Genomic DNA, 14,315 nt, shown 5'->3' with positions numbered 1-14,315 from the left:
AGCTACTTGCAGTGCGGCAAGTCACCCCGTCACCCTCTGCAGTGTCAAGGGCACATTGAGCAATATGGAATGTATGCTTACAAATACAGGACTCCAAACCCTCGCACATGCACTGGGCTTATCATGTAGCCTTCTAGATTTAGAGCAATCTTCTACAATCTCTGTTAAATATTGGCATACGCTTGCAAATGTGATCCTATGAGGAAGCATGAATGTGAAGTGCTCCAGGATGTGACTACAGCTGTTCACATGTCTGTGGCAGGGGAGGGCAACCACAATTGTAAAAACTGCTAGCAGCTGCATCTTCACTAACAGATGCATCTGTTTTGTTTTAAAATAGCCACCTTTTGAGAGTCTTCTTTGTTTTTTTGCATCCATTCCTGTGGCTTGCCTACAGGTTTTGCAGCCCTCTTTCAATTTAAACTGTCCCAAGATTTTGTTGTGTTGCTACCCAGTTGTGTCGCCTGAGGCCTTGAAAAACTCCATCTCCGCAGTTTCCTATCCAATGTTCCTCCCTTCCTCCCTTTATTTACTTATTTGCTCACTGTGAAATGACTAATAGTCACTCAAAGAAAGAGGTACCAATAGCTGCTAAATAAAATTCTGTTTATTAAGAACTATTCTTAGTTGTTGTTTCCCCCCCTGCTATCTGTACCTCTGGAGGGCCTGGTTTCTTCAGTCCTATAAAGGTGCCCTGAACGTTCTGTCACCCATTCAAGGAAATTGTATTGTCTTCACAATACCTAGGAAGGGTTAGCCAAAAATAGTTTTGCTGCCTTAGGTAAAGGACAAGATGGCACCCACCCACCTGCCCCTGCTTCTTTTGTTGCACAACGGCCAGAGGCTAGCTTAGAGGATTCATGGCAGGCCATGTGGTGCACATAGCTCTGTCAGCTAACATTTCACTGTCACCCTACCCTCTAACTTGTGCTGCCTGAATCAGATGCTTCCATCGCCTAATAGTAGGGCTGGCAGGCTAACATTTCCCGGTATGATCAAACTGTGCTGCGGGTGCATGCTTTTCTCTGCTCAGGCATGACACTTCTTTTTTGTCTTGGTTTGACACCTCTTCATCCTGTCCAAAAAAATTGATTTCAGTCTGTACACTCTACTCTTCACTTCTTCTTCCTCCAACCACCTCCATCTCTAAGTCACTGCCACCAAGCCCTCCTGCTATGTGTCTTCATCATCCAGGAATTATAGGTGGTCCATCATTTAAGGCCCACATCATCGCTCCCATGTAGGGATGGGTGAATCTATCCATTTGAGTTTCTCACTGTTTCTCTTCATTCCAGTATTAAGATCACTTCACCCATTTCTGTATCAGCCTGTGATTTTTTTATTTTACTTTTAAGTTCATGTGAAGCTTGATATACATTTTTGTGCTCATTCTCCAATTATATGCAATTTTGTACACAATTTCGCCATTTCTTTGTAGCATCACAATTTCCCCTAATATAAGGCATTTTTCTAAGTTGCTTTCAGAAGCATACACATCTTTGTGCATCGTTTCCCCTTAGAAGCACAGTTTTCTACACCATTTTTGGTTGGAGAACATCACAACTGAAAAATTTGTAGGATTTTGGTTTGCCTGCTGGTTTGGGAAGTGCCAAATAAAATGTGTATCCATTGTGTGTTTTTAGTTGTATCTGTTTTAATTTATGCTTTCAGACACCTTGGAACCTGCACTGGGAGAAAGGAGGTGTGTGTGTGTGTGTGTGTGTGTGTGTGTGTGTGTGTATTGCATTAAAATGTGAACTAAACTTATCACCCCCTGGTTCTTCTCCTGTGGGGAGTGCCTACAACTCAGGAGAAATCTGCTATGTCCAGGTAAGTTCTGGTTGGGGTATTAAAGAAGCACCTGAAGATGGCAGTTAGCCCAGGAAGGCTTGTTCATTGTGCCTCTTTTAACTCCCTAATCACTGCCTTCTCTGTTGACATGGACACAGGCCATCTCAGTATCTTGGACATGTTTTTCTTCTTCCTCCTCCTGTATGAAATATATTATGAAATATTCATGGATCCCACCCCAAACTGCAAGTGGGAATCTAGTCCATGAAAGTTTACGCTGTAATAAATTTACTAGTCTTTAAAGTGCCCCAAAATGCTTTGTTGCTTTTGACGCAACAGACTAATATAGCTACCCTTCTGGAAGAAAATAATTTTTTTTTTTTTGGACCACTATAAATTCTGCTTTTCTTTTTCTTTCGCTCTGCACTTGTTATTATTTGAATCATGATGTTTCTTTATCATTATATCACACATCAGCTATTTTATTTGATGGAAGTGATGAACACCCCCAGAATTCATATGATATTCAAAGCAAGTCAGTGGTGTGTGTGTGTTTTTTAATGCATTGATTTTAAAGGGGAAAATGTCAGAAGTATTTGAAAAGGTAAACATTAACTTTGGAATAATGACTGGAACATTTCTTAATAGGCTTGGCAAGAAGAGTGGAAAATATTCCTCACTCACTTATGTTGTTCTTGTTTTTCTTCTCCTAACAAGGCCTAATTTGTGCAGGGATAAATTAATAGAGCAAAAGTAAGTTGTATGAACTGTAAGCAACATTTTAATACATACACCAGCAACATGTCCTCATAAACTTCAGCGGGTCACTGGGGAGACAGATCAATATAATGTAGGTTATAGCTAACATCAAAAAGAATAGACATATCACAGGAAAAACTCAATCTATTAAAATTTTAAAGCATTATCCCTAGCATTGTTATTCAAAGCCTTTCTGCACAATTGTGTTCCCTTTTTGATGTGGAAACTTTGGGCTAAATCCAGCTGTCCTTAAATAACAACAAAAGCTATTCTTTCAGAAACTTTTTATGATTCTTGAAAGCACTATGTCATAACTCCACTTGAACACAGATCTAGAGAAATTTAGAGATGGGTCAAATCTGGGAGCCATCATCCTTTCCCAAAATTTAGGACACAATTTACATTTTTGAACATAACTTCTTCTATTTTCCCCTCCCTCTTTTTATTTATTATTTACTATTTACTATTTATTTAACAATATATAAATAAGTACCGCTTGATTATAATAAAATCTCTAAGCAAGGAGTTTCAAAGTATAGGTGCCAGTGTAGCAAAAACAAACAAACCAAATTCTTATATCTGAAGAACAGGTATTATGTAGCACACAGGCAATAATACACAGATAACATTTACAGTTCCACAGATCGAAGTGGTCGAGGAAGCACTAAATGTTTCTCCATACAAAATGAATAAATTTAAATAAAAATAAATCCTACAGATAGTCAGTTATTTTGTACATTTCAGCAATATACCGTTCAACACAGTGCAGGTGTACAGTAAAGTTTAAAAAGATATAATAAAACTGTGCCGTGTACATCTCTAAAGCAGTGTGCAGTAATGTCACAAATGGAACATCAATTGTTCTGTTCCATTTGGAACCCATTTTCTTTGTTTTATAGTTATAATGGTTTAGTTTTTTATACTTGTATATTCTACTATCGTAGCCCACCTTGGGACCTTATGATGAAGGATGGGTGAAAAAAATCTTATTAATAAAATGAGAAAACTTACTTTAAATGTTTGCTGATATAAACTGGTCTTCACCATAGCAGCCAACCTCTAGGGGCCAAGGCCCCTTTGCCCCCCCCCCACAATAAAATATTTGAGCATGCCAGGCACCCCCAGAAGTTAATAGGCATTGCCATTCAAATAGCGTGCATGTATCCTGTCATATGATCAATTATGCAGGGTGGGGCTTACCTGTCTCCCCCCCCCCATATTTTATTCAAGTTTCCCCCCTTGTTATTCACCAAGAGCCAGACATTCTCAGAAACATGTAGTAACCAAACAATTTAACTCCTGTGTTGCTAACAATAGTAATATCCAAGGCAACACGATGACTAAATACAATGATAAAATATCAATACTGTTTCGTGGAATTCTTCAGCACAGCAGAAGAATACAGAAATGCTTCATAAACTATAAAAGGATATTACAACAATTACCTGTATATGCATGGTAACTACAATAAACTCAAAATATTATGAATTATACACATAAACTATAATGTCAAAATAATGTGAAATCAAACCAAAGGTACATACCCCATTCTATATGGTGTATGGAAAAGTATAATAACTATTGCTATGGAGCAGTGGTCATAAAGTTATGTAGTCACTGCTATTGACCGTATGTTAACAAAGATACAAAAAGCCAACCCCAGGTGATGCTCATAAGAGGGAGATTGAGTTTAAAGGTACAGTGCAGTAACAGCCAGAAAATAAAGAATCAAATTAAACAATTGAGATCCAATAAGAAGAAGAAGAAGAAGAAGAAGAGTAGTAGTAGTAGTAGTAGTAGTAGTAGTAGTTGTAGTTTGGATTTGATATCCCGCCTTTCACTCCCTTTAAGGAGTCTCAAAGCGGTTAACATTCTCCTTTCCCTTCCTCCACCACAACAAACACTCTGTGAGGTGAGTGGGGCTGAGAGACTTCAAAGAAGTGTGACTGGCCCAAGGTCACCCAGCAGCTGCATGTGGAGGAGCGGAGACGCGAACCCGGTTCCCCAGATTACAAGACTACCGCTCTTAGCCACTACACCAAACTGGCTCAAATAAAATATTTGAGTGTGCCAGGCACCCCCAGAAGTTAATGGCCATTGCCATTCAAATGGTGTACATGTGCCCTGTCATATGATCGATTATGCAGGGTGGGGCTTACCTCTCTCCCCCCCATATTTTATTCAAATTTGCCCCCCTGGTATTCCCCAAAAGCCAGGCATTCTCAGCAAAACAACTGCTCCTGCAAATTTACACACACAAAGCTTTATTGCGGCCCATAGATCCAAAATACAGAGTTCTGCCAATTTAAACTATCTGTTTTAAAATTGTTGTTGCTTTTTAAAAAATGCAGAGTCAACAAACGTGTCTCACCCTTTGGTTAGATTTGCTCTGGTTACTTTGGTATGTTCCGCTGATTTGAATGTTAGTGCCATGGCAAACTACAAAGGAAAAGCACAGATGGAGGGGAAATCATTATTCAAAGTTCCTATAAACTATCAAATAGGTTTTCTCAGATCATTCATTAAGTGGAAGATGATGAATGGGCTGTTGAATTATGGCCCTGTTTAATATCACTTGTATGGTGTTAGCGTTCTGCACAGCAAACACAGGGTGAAGAGAGACAGTATATAAAGAGGGCTTGCAGGGCATTCGTTGCAGTCCAAGCTCTTCTTTCTGGCTGAGCTGATGGATGAGCATCCCAAGATGTTTGTCTTGCACTTCCTCCTCTTTCTCTCCTCCTGCGTTGGTTGGGGAAAGTGAACCCATTGCCCTATGGCAGAGTGTCCGAGATGACTTCTCAAGCCCCCTGTGGATGCAATGTGATGCGTAACTTCCCCCAGGTACAGCGGGAGATGGCAGGATTGAGCAGCCATGTGCAACACATCTGAGGGCTTGGCATGGGGAATGGCTATAGCTCAGTGGCAGAGGCTTTGCATATCACACAGAAGTCCCTGGGTTCACACAGAAGTCCCTTGGGTTGCATGCTCATCTTTCTTTCCTGGCCGAGGGAGCTGGTGTTTGTCCGCAGACAGCTTCCGTGTCATGTGGCCAGCATGACTAAGCCACTTCTCGCAAACCAGAGCAGCGCACGGAAACGCTGTTTACCTTCCCGCCGGAGCGGTACCTATTTATCTACTTGCAATTTGACGTGATTTCAAACTGCTAGGTGGGCAGGAGCAGAGACCGAGCAACGGGAGCTCACCCCATCGCGGGGATTCAAACTGCCAACATTCTGATCAGCAAACTGTAGGCTCTGTGGTTTAGACCACAGCGCTACTCATGTCTCCAGGTGTCTCCACGTACGGCTGGGCAAAAGATTCCCTGCTTGAAACTTCAATGAACTACTGGCAGTCACTGTAGACCAGTGTTTCCCAAACTTGGCTTTCCAGCTGTTTTTGGACTACACTTCCCATCATCCCTGACCTCTGGTTCTGCTAGCTAGGGATGGTGGGAGTTGTAGTCCAAAAACAGCTGGAGACCCAAGTTTGAGAAACACTGGTGCAGACAATATGTGCAAGATAGACAAATTCAGTCTAAGGCAGCTACATCTGATGGTTTGGCAAATTCTGCATATTAATGCAGTTAGGGGAAAGTATTGAAAATGGAATAACTCGCTATGTGAACGTAACCCTGATATGTAGCTGCATACTATGTGTTAAGCATAAAGCGTAGTTTGGCCCTGAAATAGCTTAGGCTGAAATTCTAGACAAACTTACCTGGAAGGAAGTGATTCCCACAAACTCAGTGGAACTTACCTCTTGGTAGACATGTGTAGCATTGCACTGTTATTTATATTTCGCGACTGAACTGCTATTTTAAGATTCATGTAATTGTGCTGGTTGCATTTTATTTTTGTGTTTATGTCTATTTTGTTGCATGGTACTTTGAGGGTCCCTGCAGAAGACTGGAATACAGGTATAAATAACATATTGTTGTTGCTGTCTTAATATATGCTTTGATGTATGTTTCAAATATTGTGCTATTTTCGGCCTGAAAACACAACTTTGTCAATGGAACAAACATGGAAATTAGAGAAGTAAATGCACCCATAAATTTACAGGTGTGTAAATGTAGCAAAATTGGCACATAGAAGTGATTGCATATATTTGTACGGTTTTCCTGTAGTGAAATGATTTTTGACACTGTTTAATAAAATTTTATTTATGGCCCAATTCCCTCTCCCCCGAACTCTGTGGTGGGCTAACAATGCAGTAGACGTTCAGATCTGAGCAATGGACTGAATGTTCTATTGAACAAGAAAGCAGACTTCATTGCCAAACAGAACCTAGCAGGACCATTTAGTCAATACGCATAAACACAAACCCACAGCATTTTGAAACATGGCTCCCAATAGGCACTATTTGGTATAACTACATCCAAATACATCCATTGCACACATTTAAGAATCCATCAGACTTCATCAAACCAAACTCACTTTCCACAGCATTTCAGAACAACCTGCATGAAAAATTCAGAGACCTACCAAGAGCCCATTAAAAAAAGGCTTGTTTTACTTGTTGTTTCTTAGCCAACAGCCTTTTCTCATTGTGAATATCTGCTGTACTAAACAGAAGTATTTAAGTTACCCTTCAGCTTATGCCTGATCTTCTACTGCAAAACCTCTCAGGCAGGATGTGTGCAGATTTCATGTCCTTTCACAGTGCAATTCACTTGGAGACAAAAGCAAGAGAATTTGTTTCAGCTGAACTGTTTCATTTTAACAGACACTTTCCAGCTGACTAAAGTTATTTTTGAAATTATGGAAGTCAAAAGGGAATTGGGAATTACAGTGATGCTTTTTTTAGATCATGGAAGGCAGAAAACTCACATACATTTCTTACGTTAACTGCTATTTGATGATCAACATGGTTTATTCTTCAAAAGTCAAGTTTGAAAATATTTTAATGTGTTGTCATATTTGCTAAGAACACCTTATTAGACACACCAATTAAAGGAATAATCAGATCAGACATCCACTATCATTTGCAGATAAAATAACCCTAAAATATATACTGTGTTGATTCTGGTAGACACCATCAAACTTCTTCCAGAAACCTGTAGGGGTGAGTGTGTGTGAAGACATTTACAGAAAGCACAATTTTAATGTAAAAACAGGGGGGGAATGTTGAAGAAAATTTAGAAACACAGATTCTGACAGGAGATGCCGAGCAGCACCTTGTTTTGTAATATTCAAATGGTCCACACTTTCCTTAATGAAGTTGCAGGCCAGCTTACTGGGCAAAGGGACAGACATCAGATCTACTTTGCCATCCACAGCCTGGGTTGCCATTTGCAGTTTCTTTCACTGGGAAGACTCAGAAACACAGCCATGTACCCTAGCAGTGAGTCTTGCAAATGTGCAGCAGATTTGACTTTGCACGGGTAAAATCTAGGGCCGATTTTGTGCACAGTCTGCACATTTTGTGAACATTATTTCCCATGTGCCCCAGCATAAGGGGACCAATTTTTAGGGAACCTTTCAACAGAGATAATGGAGCCAAGTAGTCAGTGCCACATTTTCCTTTGCTTCGCTGATAGCTTTCATTCCTGTAGCTAATGAAAAGGAGAGATTGCATAACTATAGAGAAGAAAGTTTGCTTGGAAAGAAGGACCTCTCTCTCTTTTAATATCAAGCTTGAAAAAAGGGGCAGAAGAAACCTATTGCGGACAGCGTTGATTGGCTGGAGTCAGCCAATAATCTCCCTCCTTTCCTTATCTCCAGAGCAATTATGGAAAAGGGGGTTGATGAATCTATAGCAACAAACATGGTCTCCAACTGAGCATTGCCACTGTAAGTAATAGGCTAGTCTCACATACAGCCGTGTTCAGCTGGGAACTCACAAGCTTAACTTAGTCTGTAGCCCATTATAGTTGGACCAAGGGATGCTGCTTAGTTTGCTGGTTCATATACCAGTTACACAAACTGTGAATCCAGCTCACACAAGATATGATAAGCCATGAATAATTCACTCTGATTGCTGATGTAACATTACATTTGTCCTCATCCTAAGATGAATGGTCAGTAAGAGATTATCTCAAAATCACTCAGGAGTTGGGTCTTCTAATACAAAACCACATATGGAAAATTCTATAAAAAATGAAATAATGGTCAAAATCCTACTGCACAATGGGAAGGTTCTCTATGCTTTCTATCCTCATCACGAAGATTTCTCACTGTCCAGCTGTTCCCAACTGCACAGAAATTTATTGTGGGGTACATGTGAATAAGAGACGCGGCCAGCGCTGTGGGTTAAACCACTGAGCCTAGGACTTGCCGATCAGAAGGTCGAATCCCCGCGATGGGGTGAGCTCCCGTTGCTCAGTCCCTGCTCCTGCCAACCTAGCAGTTCGAAAGCACGTCAAAATGCAAGTAGATAAACAGGTACTGCTCCGGCAGGAAGGTATACGGTGTTTCCGTGTGCTGCTCTGGTTCGCCAGAAGCGGCTTAGTCATGCTGGCCACATGACCTGGAAGCTGTACGCCAGCTGCCTCAGCCAGTAAAGTGAGATGAGCGCCGCAACCCCAGAGTTGGCCACGACTGGACTTAATGGTCAGGGGTCCCTTTACCTTTACCTTACATGTGAATAGTGTCGTTATACAGTTCAGCCACTATGTGACACTGGACTCAGATGAACTTGTATGCGAATGGAGTTAGGAGCTTCCTGTTCTGTTCTTGTTTGGGAGAGATAATAAGGTTCTTGTGCAGATTCCTGACTGGCATGTCCTCTAAGACTTTCATGACAGCCCTTATATCATGGCACGACAGAAGATAGCCCTGGAAGTATAGCAAGCTCCATTGTTGGGTGCAAAATCTATAAAACAGAACTGGATCAGGATAAATTAAAGCATGGTTCTTTTTCAGTCTTTCGTCTTCTAGCCAGACAAAGAAGGCACCTGACACCACACAAAGTTAAGCATACGTCGTATTTTTCATGAGCTCTCTGAAGTGGAAGGCAAAAATGGTTGTGGTCTGTCTTCCTTAGCCACACAAGCTTTCTGCTGGATTGGTTTACACCCACACTACTCCCATTAAGGTTCACTAGCTGTATACAGCAATCACTGGCACTCTGTGTGACCAAATATAAAAGCATCATCTTGGTTAGCGGTTGCTATATGAAAATTGAGGACATCAAGAGCAGAACTAGAAAATTACTCCAAGGCTAAACCTCTTTCCCACCCTGCTGTGCCTCTGTCACAGTTTGGCAGGAAAGAATGGCATATGCAACCATCCTGCAAGCACTGAAGGCAGTGAAGCTTTATTTCAAGAAGGAACAACACAGAGAACTCTGTTTTGGGGATATATTAGTGCGGACATGCAGATTTAAAAAGAGAGCGAGAGAGAGCACAGCTTTACAAAGTTCCAAGAACAACTTGAACAACTGGTTTCATCTCAAGTTGTAGTGAAGAACGGAAATGGCACAACCTCACTACTTTTACTCAGAATTCAAATGCTGAGCGTGAATAATGCCTCTATGACCAGGAGTGCTAGTTGGAAAGTGAAAATTAAATAAAATGAGGTGACTGGTGGTTGGGACAAAGAGATCTTAGTTATCTCTCCGTAGTGTTATCTTACAGCAGGCATAGACAAACTCCTGCCCTCCAGATGTTTGGGACTACAATTCCCACCATCCCTGACCACTGGTCCTGTTAGATAGGGATGATGGGAATTGTAGTCCCAAACATCTGGAGGGCCAGAGTTTGCCTATGCCTATCTTACAGGAACATGCCTTGTGCAAACAAAAACTTGCTTCTACATAGCAATGTGGAAGGATTCTGTCTGTGAACCCAAGGTACACCTGAACATCAAAGTGCAGCTGCATCAAAGTATCTTCCTGGCCTGGCGCTCTTCCCATTTATATGCTAGATGGGCATCACTTCAGGTTATGTAGTAAATATAACAACAACAATCTTTATTACGGTCCATATTGTTGCTTCTGCAGTCAAAGCGAAATCCCCAGGAGACAATGTGCCTGGGTTTTACAGGGCACTTTTAATATATATTTGTAACCATCTCCTGCCTCTTTGGTGAAAGGGGCAGCCCAGTACCCAAAGAGTGCCAATCTGACCTCTTACTGCAGAGGAAGGCTGGGAAGTCCCTTACTCTCATTTTTAGGAGGAATAGGATTCTTCTCATCCCTGGCTGTTCAGTCATGCACACCACTTATCTCCCTGAGCTCCCTTCTCTTCTCCCTGCTCCCTTGCTAATAGTAGTCCCAGTTCCAGTCGCCCACCAGAGGCTGACACGTAGACAGCGGATTGAGCAGCAACACGGTTCACCTGTTCACCGTCTTCTCTGCTATAGTGAGAGATACTGTCTTTCTATGTAAAATTATAGTCATTATTTCAAAATTGGCAACTACACGTATAAATTAGCGTATGCAGATTTCATCAGTCCACTTTTGGATGATGCGTTTTTCTCTTCCGCTATTTTGGCAATGCCTAAGTGGTGGCCACCCTAATGCAATATGGTCCCAAAGGGTGGCTCAAGGAAACCAAGAGCTCATGCAGATATTCAGCTCCAGCTCTTCCGATAAGTGTTCCACAAAGCAGTGTTCTCTTAACTATAGAACATGCTATTTACATGTTTTACAACTTTAGTTACCATAACAACAGAGGTCCTCTCTCTTGAATTGCTGCACTCAAGATTTTCTTGAGAAGATGCTTAAAACATGTCATACAGAGTAGCACTAAATGAAGTGCAACACAGAAAGAACAGAGAGAGAGTCATAGGCTTTTTTTAAAAAAAACAGAATATTTTCATTAAATACCACAAAACCTTTTAACCATTTGTATTTCAGATGCAAATTAATTTGTTTTAAATGTATTTGGTGAGCATGGAAAGGGTTTAAATTGGAATAGAAATAGCCTTCACCCACTATGCTGCTATCCAACTCTTGATAAAATCAAATCATAATCTCTATTGGAATTTTTTAAAATGAAGTTTTGGGATATTTCTCCCAAAAACATCCCCAGCAAAACCAAAATTTAGCAAACATCACTCTAGCCCCTCTCTAAGCAGAATGTACCACTACCTTAGAAATAGATCTCCATTACTGTTGACTCTGTTTGGAGAAAAGAGATTGTTCCAAGCAACTGAAAAGATAATTGTGAGTCCGGATAATGCCGATGTATTCTCCTCAAGCCACCCCACTGAGTTTCACGTGTATGTAGAAAGACAGAGTGCAAGATACTTCGCAGTTTACTACTCTCAATACTGTTGCACAGCTGAATGTCGCTCATTAAGGGAACGCAGGAGGGCCTGGATTTGCCTACCTTGTTGCAAATCATATACTGTACAGTCTTTTTCAGGGCCATAAAATGGCTCTGTGCACACACATTTACATGCCGTGTTTCGCCTACCTACTTCCAGCTATCATCAGCCTCCTTTGGAGTGATTACAGTTTATTGCCTTTAATAACACCAGCATCTGGGAAGCTGGTGGCAAGGGGGTGTGGAATATACCAGGCATGCAAACAAATCTAGATATTTCTTTAAATGCCCATACGCCCCCAAAAGAAGAAAAAACCCACACTAACGTGCCAATTAATATTGTTTTACATCCATCACTGTAAAAAAAACAGCAAGCACGGACATAGGCTTCTCCTCTTAGAACTTGGAGTCCCATAATCAAATTGCAGTATGACCAAGACAGGTGAAAGAAAACACTTCCTTTTTTTTTTTAAAAAAAAAGAAGATATTTATTAGAAGTTTCAAAAATTACAGAAAAAAGAAAGGAAAAAAACAGCAAAAAAAATTAACAAAACATGCATAACAATACGTAAAAAAAGGAAAAAAAACATAAAAACCAATACAACAATAACAATAAAAAACCACACATCCAATATTCCATATCTTTATCTTTCATTTACTTGTTTCATCGACCTCCTCACACCTCCCTTTTTGTATTCTAGTTTAATTATTTGTTTCAGCAAATTCTTTCCATCTTTCTCAATTTTTATTGAGTAATTTATCTTAACAATCTAACCTATTAGTTACCTCAGCAAATCCTTTCCATCTTTCACTATATTCTGTCATTCAATTTACCTTAATTTATTTTAACCTTATCTTACCATAAAATACCTTGAAGCGTAAAACTTAATATTTATTAGTACATAATTCCTTATATCATTTCTACTAAAGCCAAGAAAGAAAACACTTCCTACAGAGCATAAAAAGGGGATCTTATGCCTGGGCACTGTATACATCTTCTGGGCATAAGAACCTAAGAAGAGCCTGCTGGCCATCCATCTAGCTTAGCATCCTGTTTTCACAGTGGTACAACCTGCCACCAGGACCAAAGGAGAAGAGCTTTCCAGCAACTGGTCTTGAGAAGCATTACTGAGCAGAGGCGCCGTCTTCCAAAGAACATGGGGGGGGGGTTGACGCAATGTCCTGACATTGCTCTGAACCCGGTTCCATGTTTGGCCTCAACAACGGGTGATGTGTCCCCTCTGAAGAAAGATGGATGGGGACCAAAGAACCTTGCCCCCCTGGAGCCAGCACCTATGCTATTGACTCCAACTGTGGACGCAGAACATAGTCATCAGGAATATACACCATATACTGATTGGAAACCTCCCAAGCCACACCCTTCAATGACCCTGCTTTGTGTCCTCTTCAGATGGCTTTGCACTTGGATGGAGGATGGAGAAAGAAGTGTGTGTGTGTGTGTGTGTGTGTGTGTGTGTGTAGAAACGTGTGAATTTTGCATGGCTGAATCTAGTTTACTGTACAAAGGGATCAGTCACAGCCATTGCCCCACCCACCATTGTCATGAACCTCCTGGAAAGTTGTCCTCAAAGGAACGTGTACCTCATAAAGGCCACCTTACCTCTCCCGTTGTGTACAGGCTTACCATTACTTTAGCTAAGAGTTTCCTGCTACATCTGACCTGAGGAAATGTGGTTTAATCGTGGACTTCAAACCATGATATGAAACTAGAATTGGGTCCACATTTCGTATTGCAGATTGGAATCCAGGATCAAATCAGAGTCTCTCACTTACCGTAAATTCACTATCACAGCACCAACTGCTACATGAGGGAAGGAGGGAGGGGAAGAGCATACTTGCACAATTTTCATCCTTGGCTTAATAAACCATGGTTTACTAAACAGGGTTATTATGCTGAATTCTTCCAGTCTTACACATGCACATTTTCTTTTACATCACACTGAATTGTGGCTTTTTGTAGTCACTTTGCTGTTCTGAAACAAGCATTTTAACCAGTGATGTACCTCATACTGCAATATTTGGTATGACTAGAGGGGATATTTTAGGAATAGAATACTGCTACAGAATGTTTGTTTTGATGCCACAGAGGCACATTTCCTGGATACAGCAAAGAAATTAGCGTTTTTGGCGCATCTACGTGCAGTCCCAGAACGCTGCTATGCTTTCACACAAACAAGCTTTGAATCACCCTTTGAGCAGAGGACAGTGGCAATCCTAATATTAAACAGTTCTTTTCAGTGCTTAATTCTCAAAAAAATGGGAGCTACCAGGCAGAACACAGCCTTGACATCACACCTTCTGACCTGTAGGTTGTGCCCTATTGGTAGGAGGTGTATGTAGACTGTTTTATGTTTGATGATAGAAATAAACCTCATAGTTTCAGATCTTGGCTCTGGAACCGAATGCTCATTCTAAGGACAGCTGAACCATGGTTCAAAAAATAAAGCTCTCATTCCCTCCCCCCCCCAAGTGGAAGCAGTAGCCTGTCATATAGATACACCTATTCGGATTTTGTTTTCAATATTTTGCCTAT

At 40.9% G+C, this 14,315-nt stretch overlaps 1 long non-coding RNA gene across 1 annotated transcript; it reads right to left on the bottom strand.

The window, feature by feature from the left end:
• Window positions 1-4,927: 4,927 nt before the first annotated feature.
• On the bottom strand, window positions 4,928-7,775 carry LOC310825740. Its single transcript, XR_014555504.1, has 3 exons — window positions 7,757-7,775; window positions 7,138-7,221; window positions 4,928-4,989 (listed from the first exon to the last, which is right to left on the bottom strand). It is a non-coding gene; the product is annotated as an uncharacterized lncRNA (long non-coding RNA).
• Window positions 7,776-14,315: the final 6,540 nt, after the last annotated feature.

Source organism: Podarcis gaigeae, assembly GCF_964106915.1.
Source record: "Podarcis gaigeae genome assembly, chromosome: 10".
NCBI classification, from domain to species: Eukaryota; Metazoa; Chordata; class Lepidosauria; order Squamata; family Lacertidae; genus Podarcis; species Podarcis gaigeae.
Note: the sequence above shows the minus strand (reverse complement) of the source record. Positions and strands in the feature narration are given on the sequence as shown.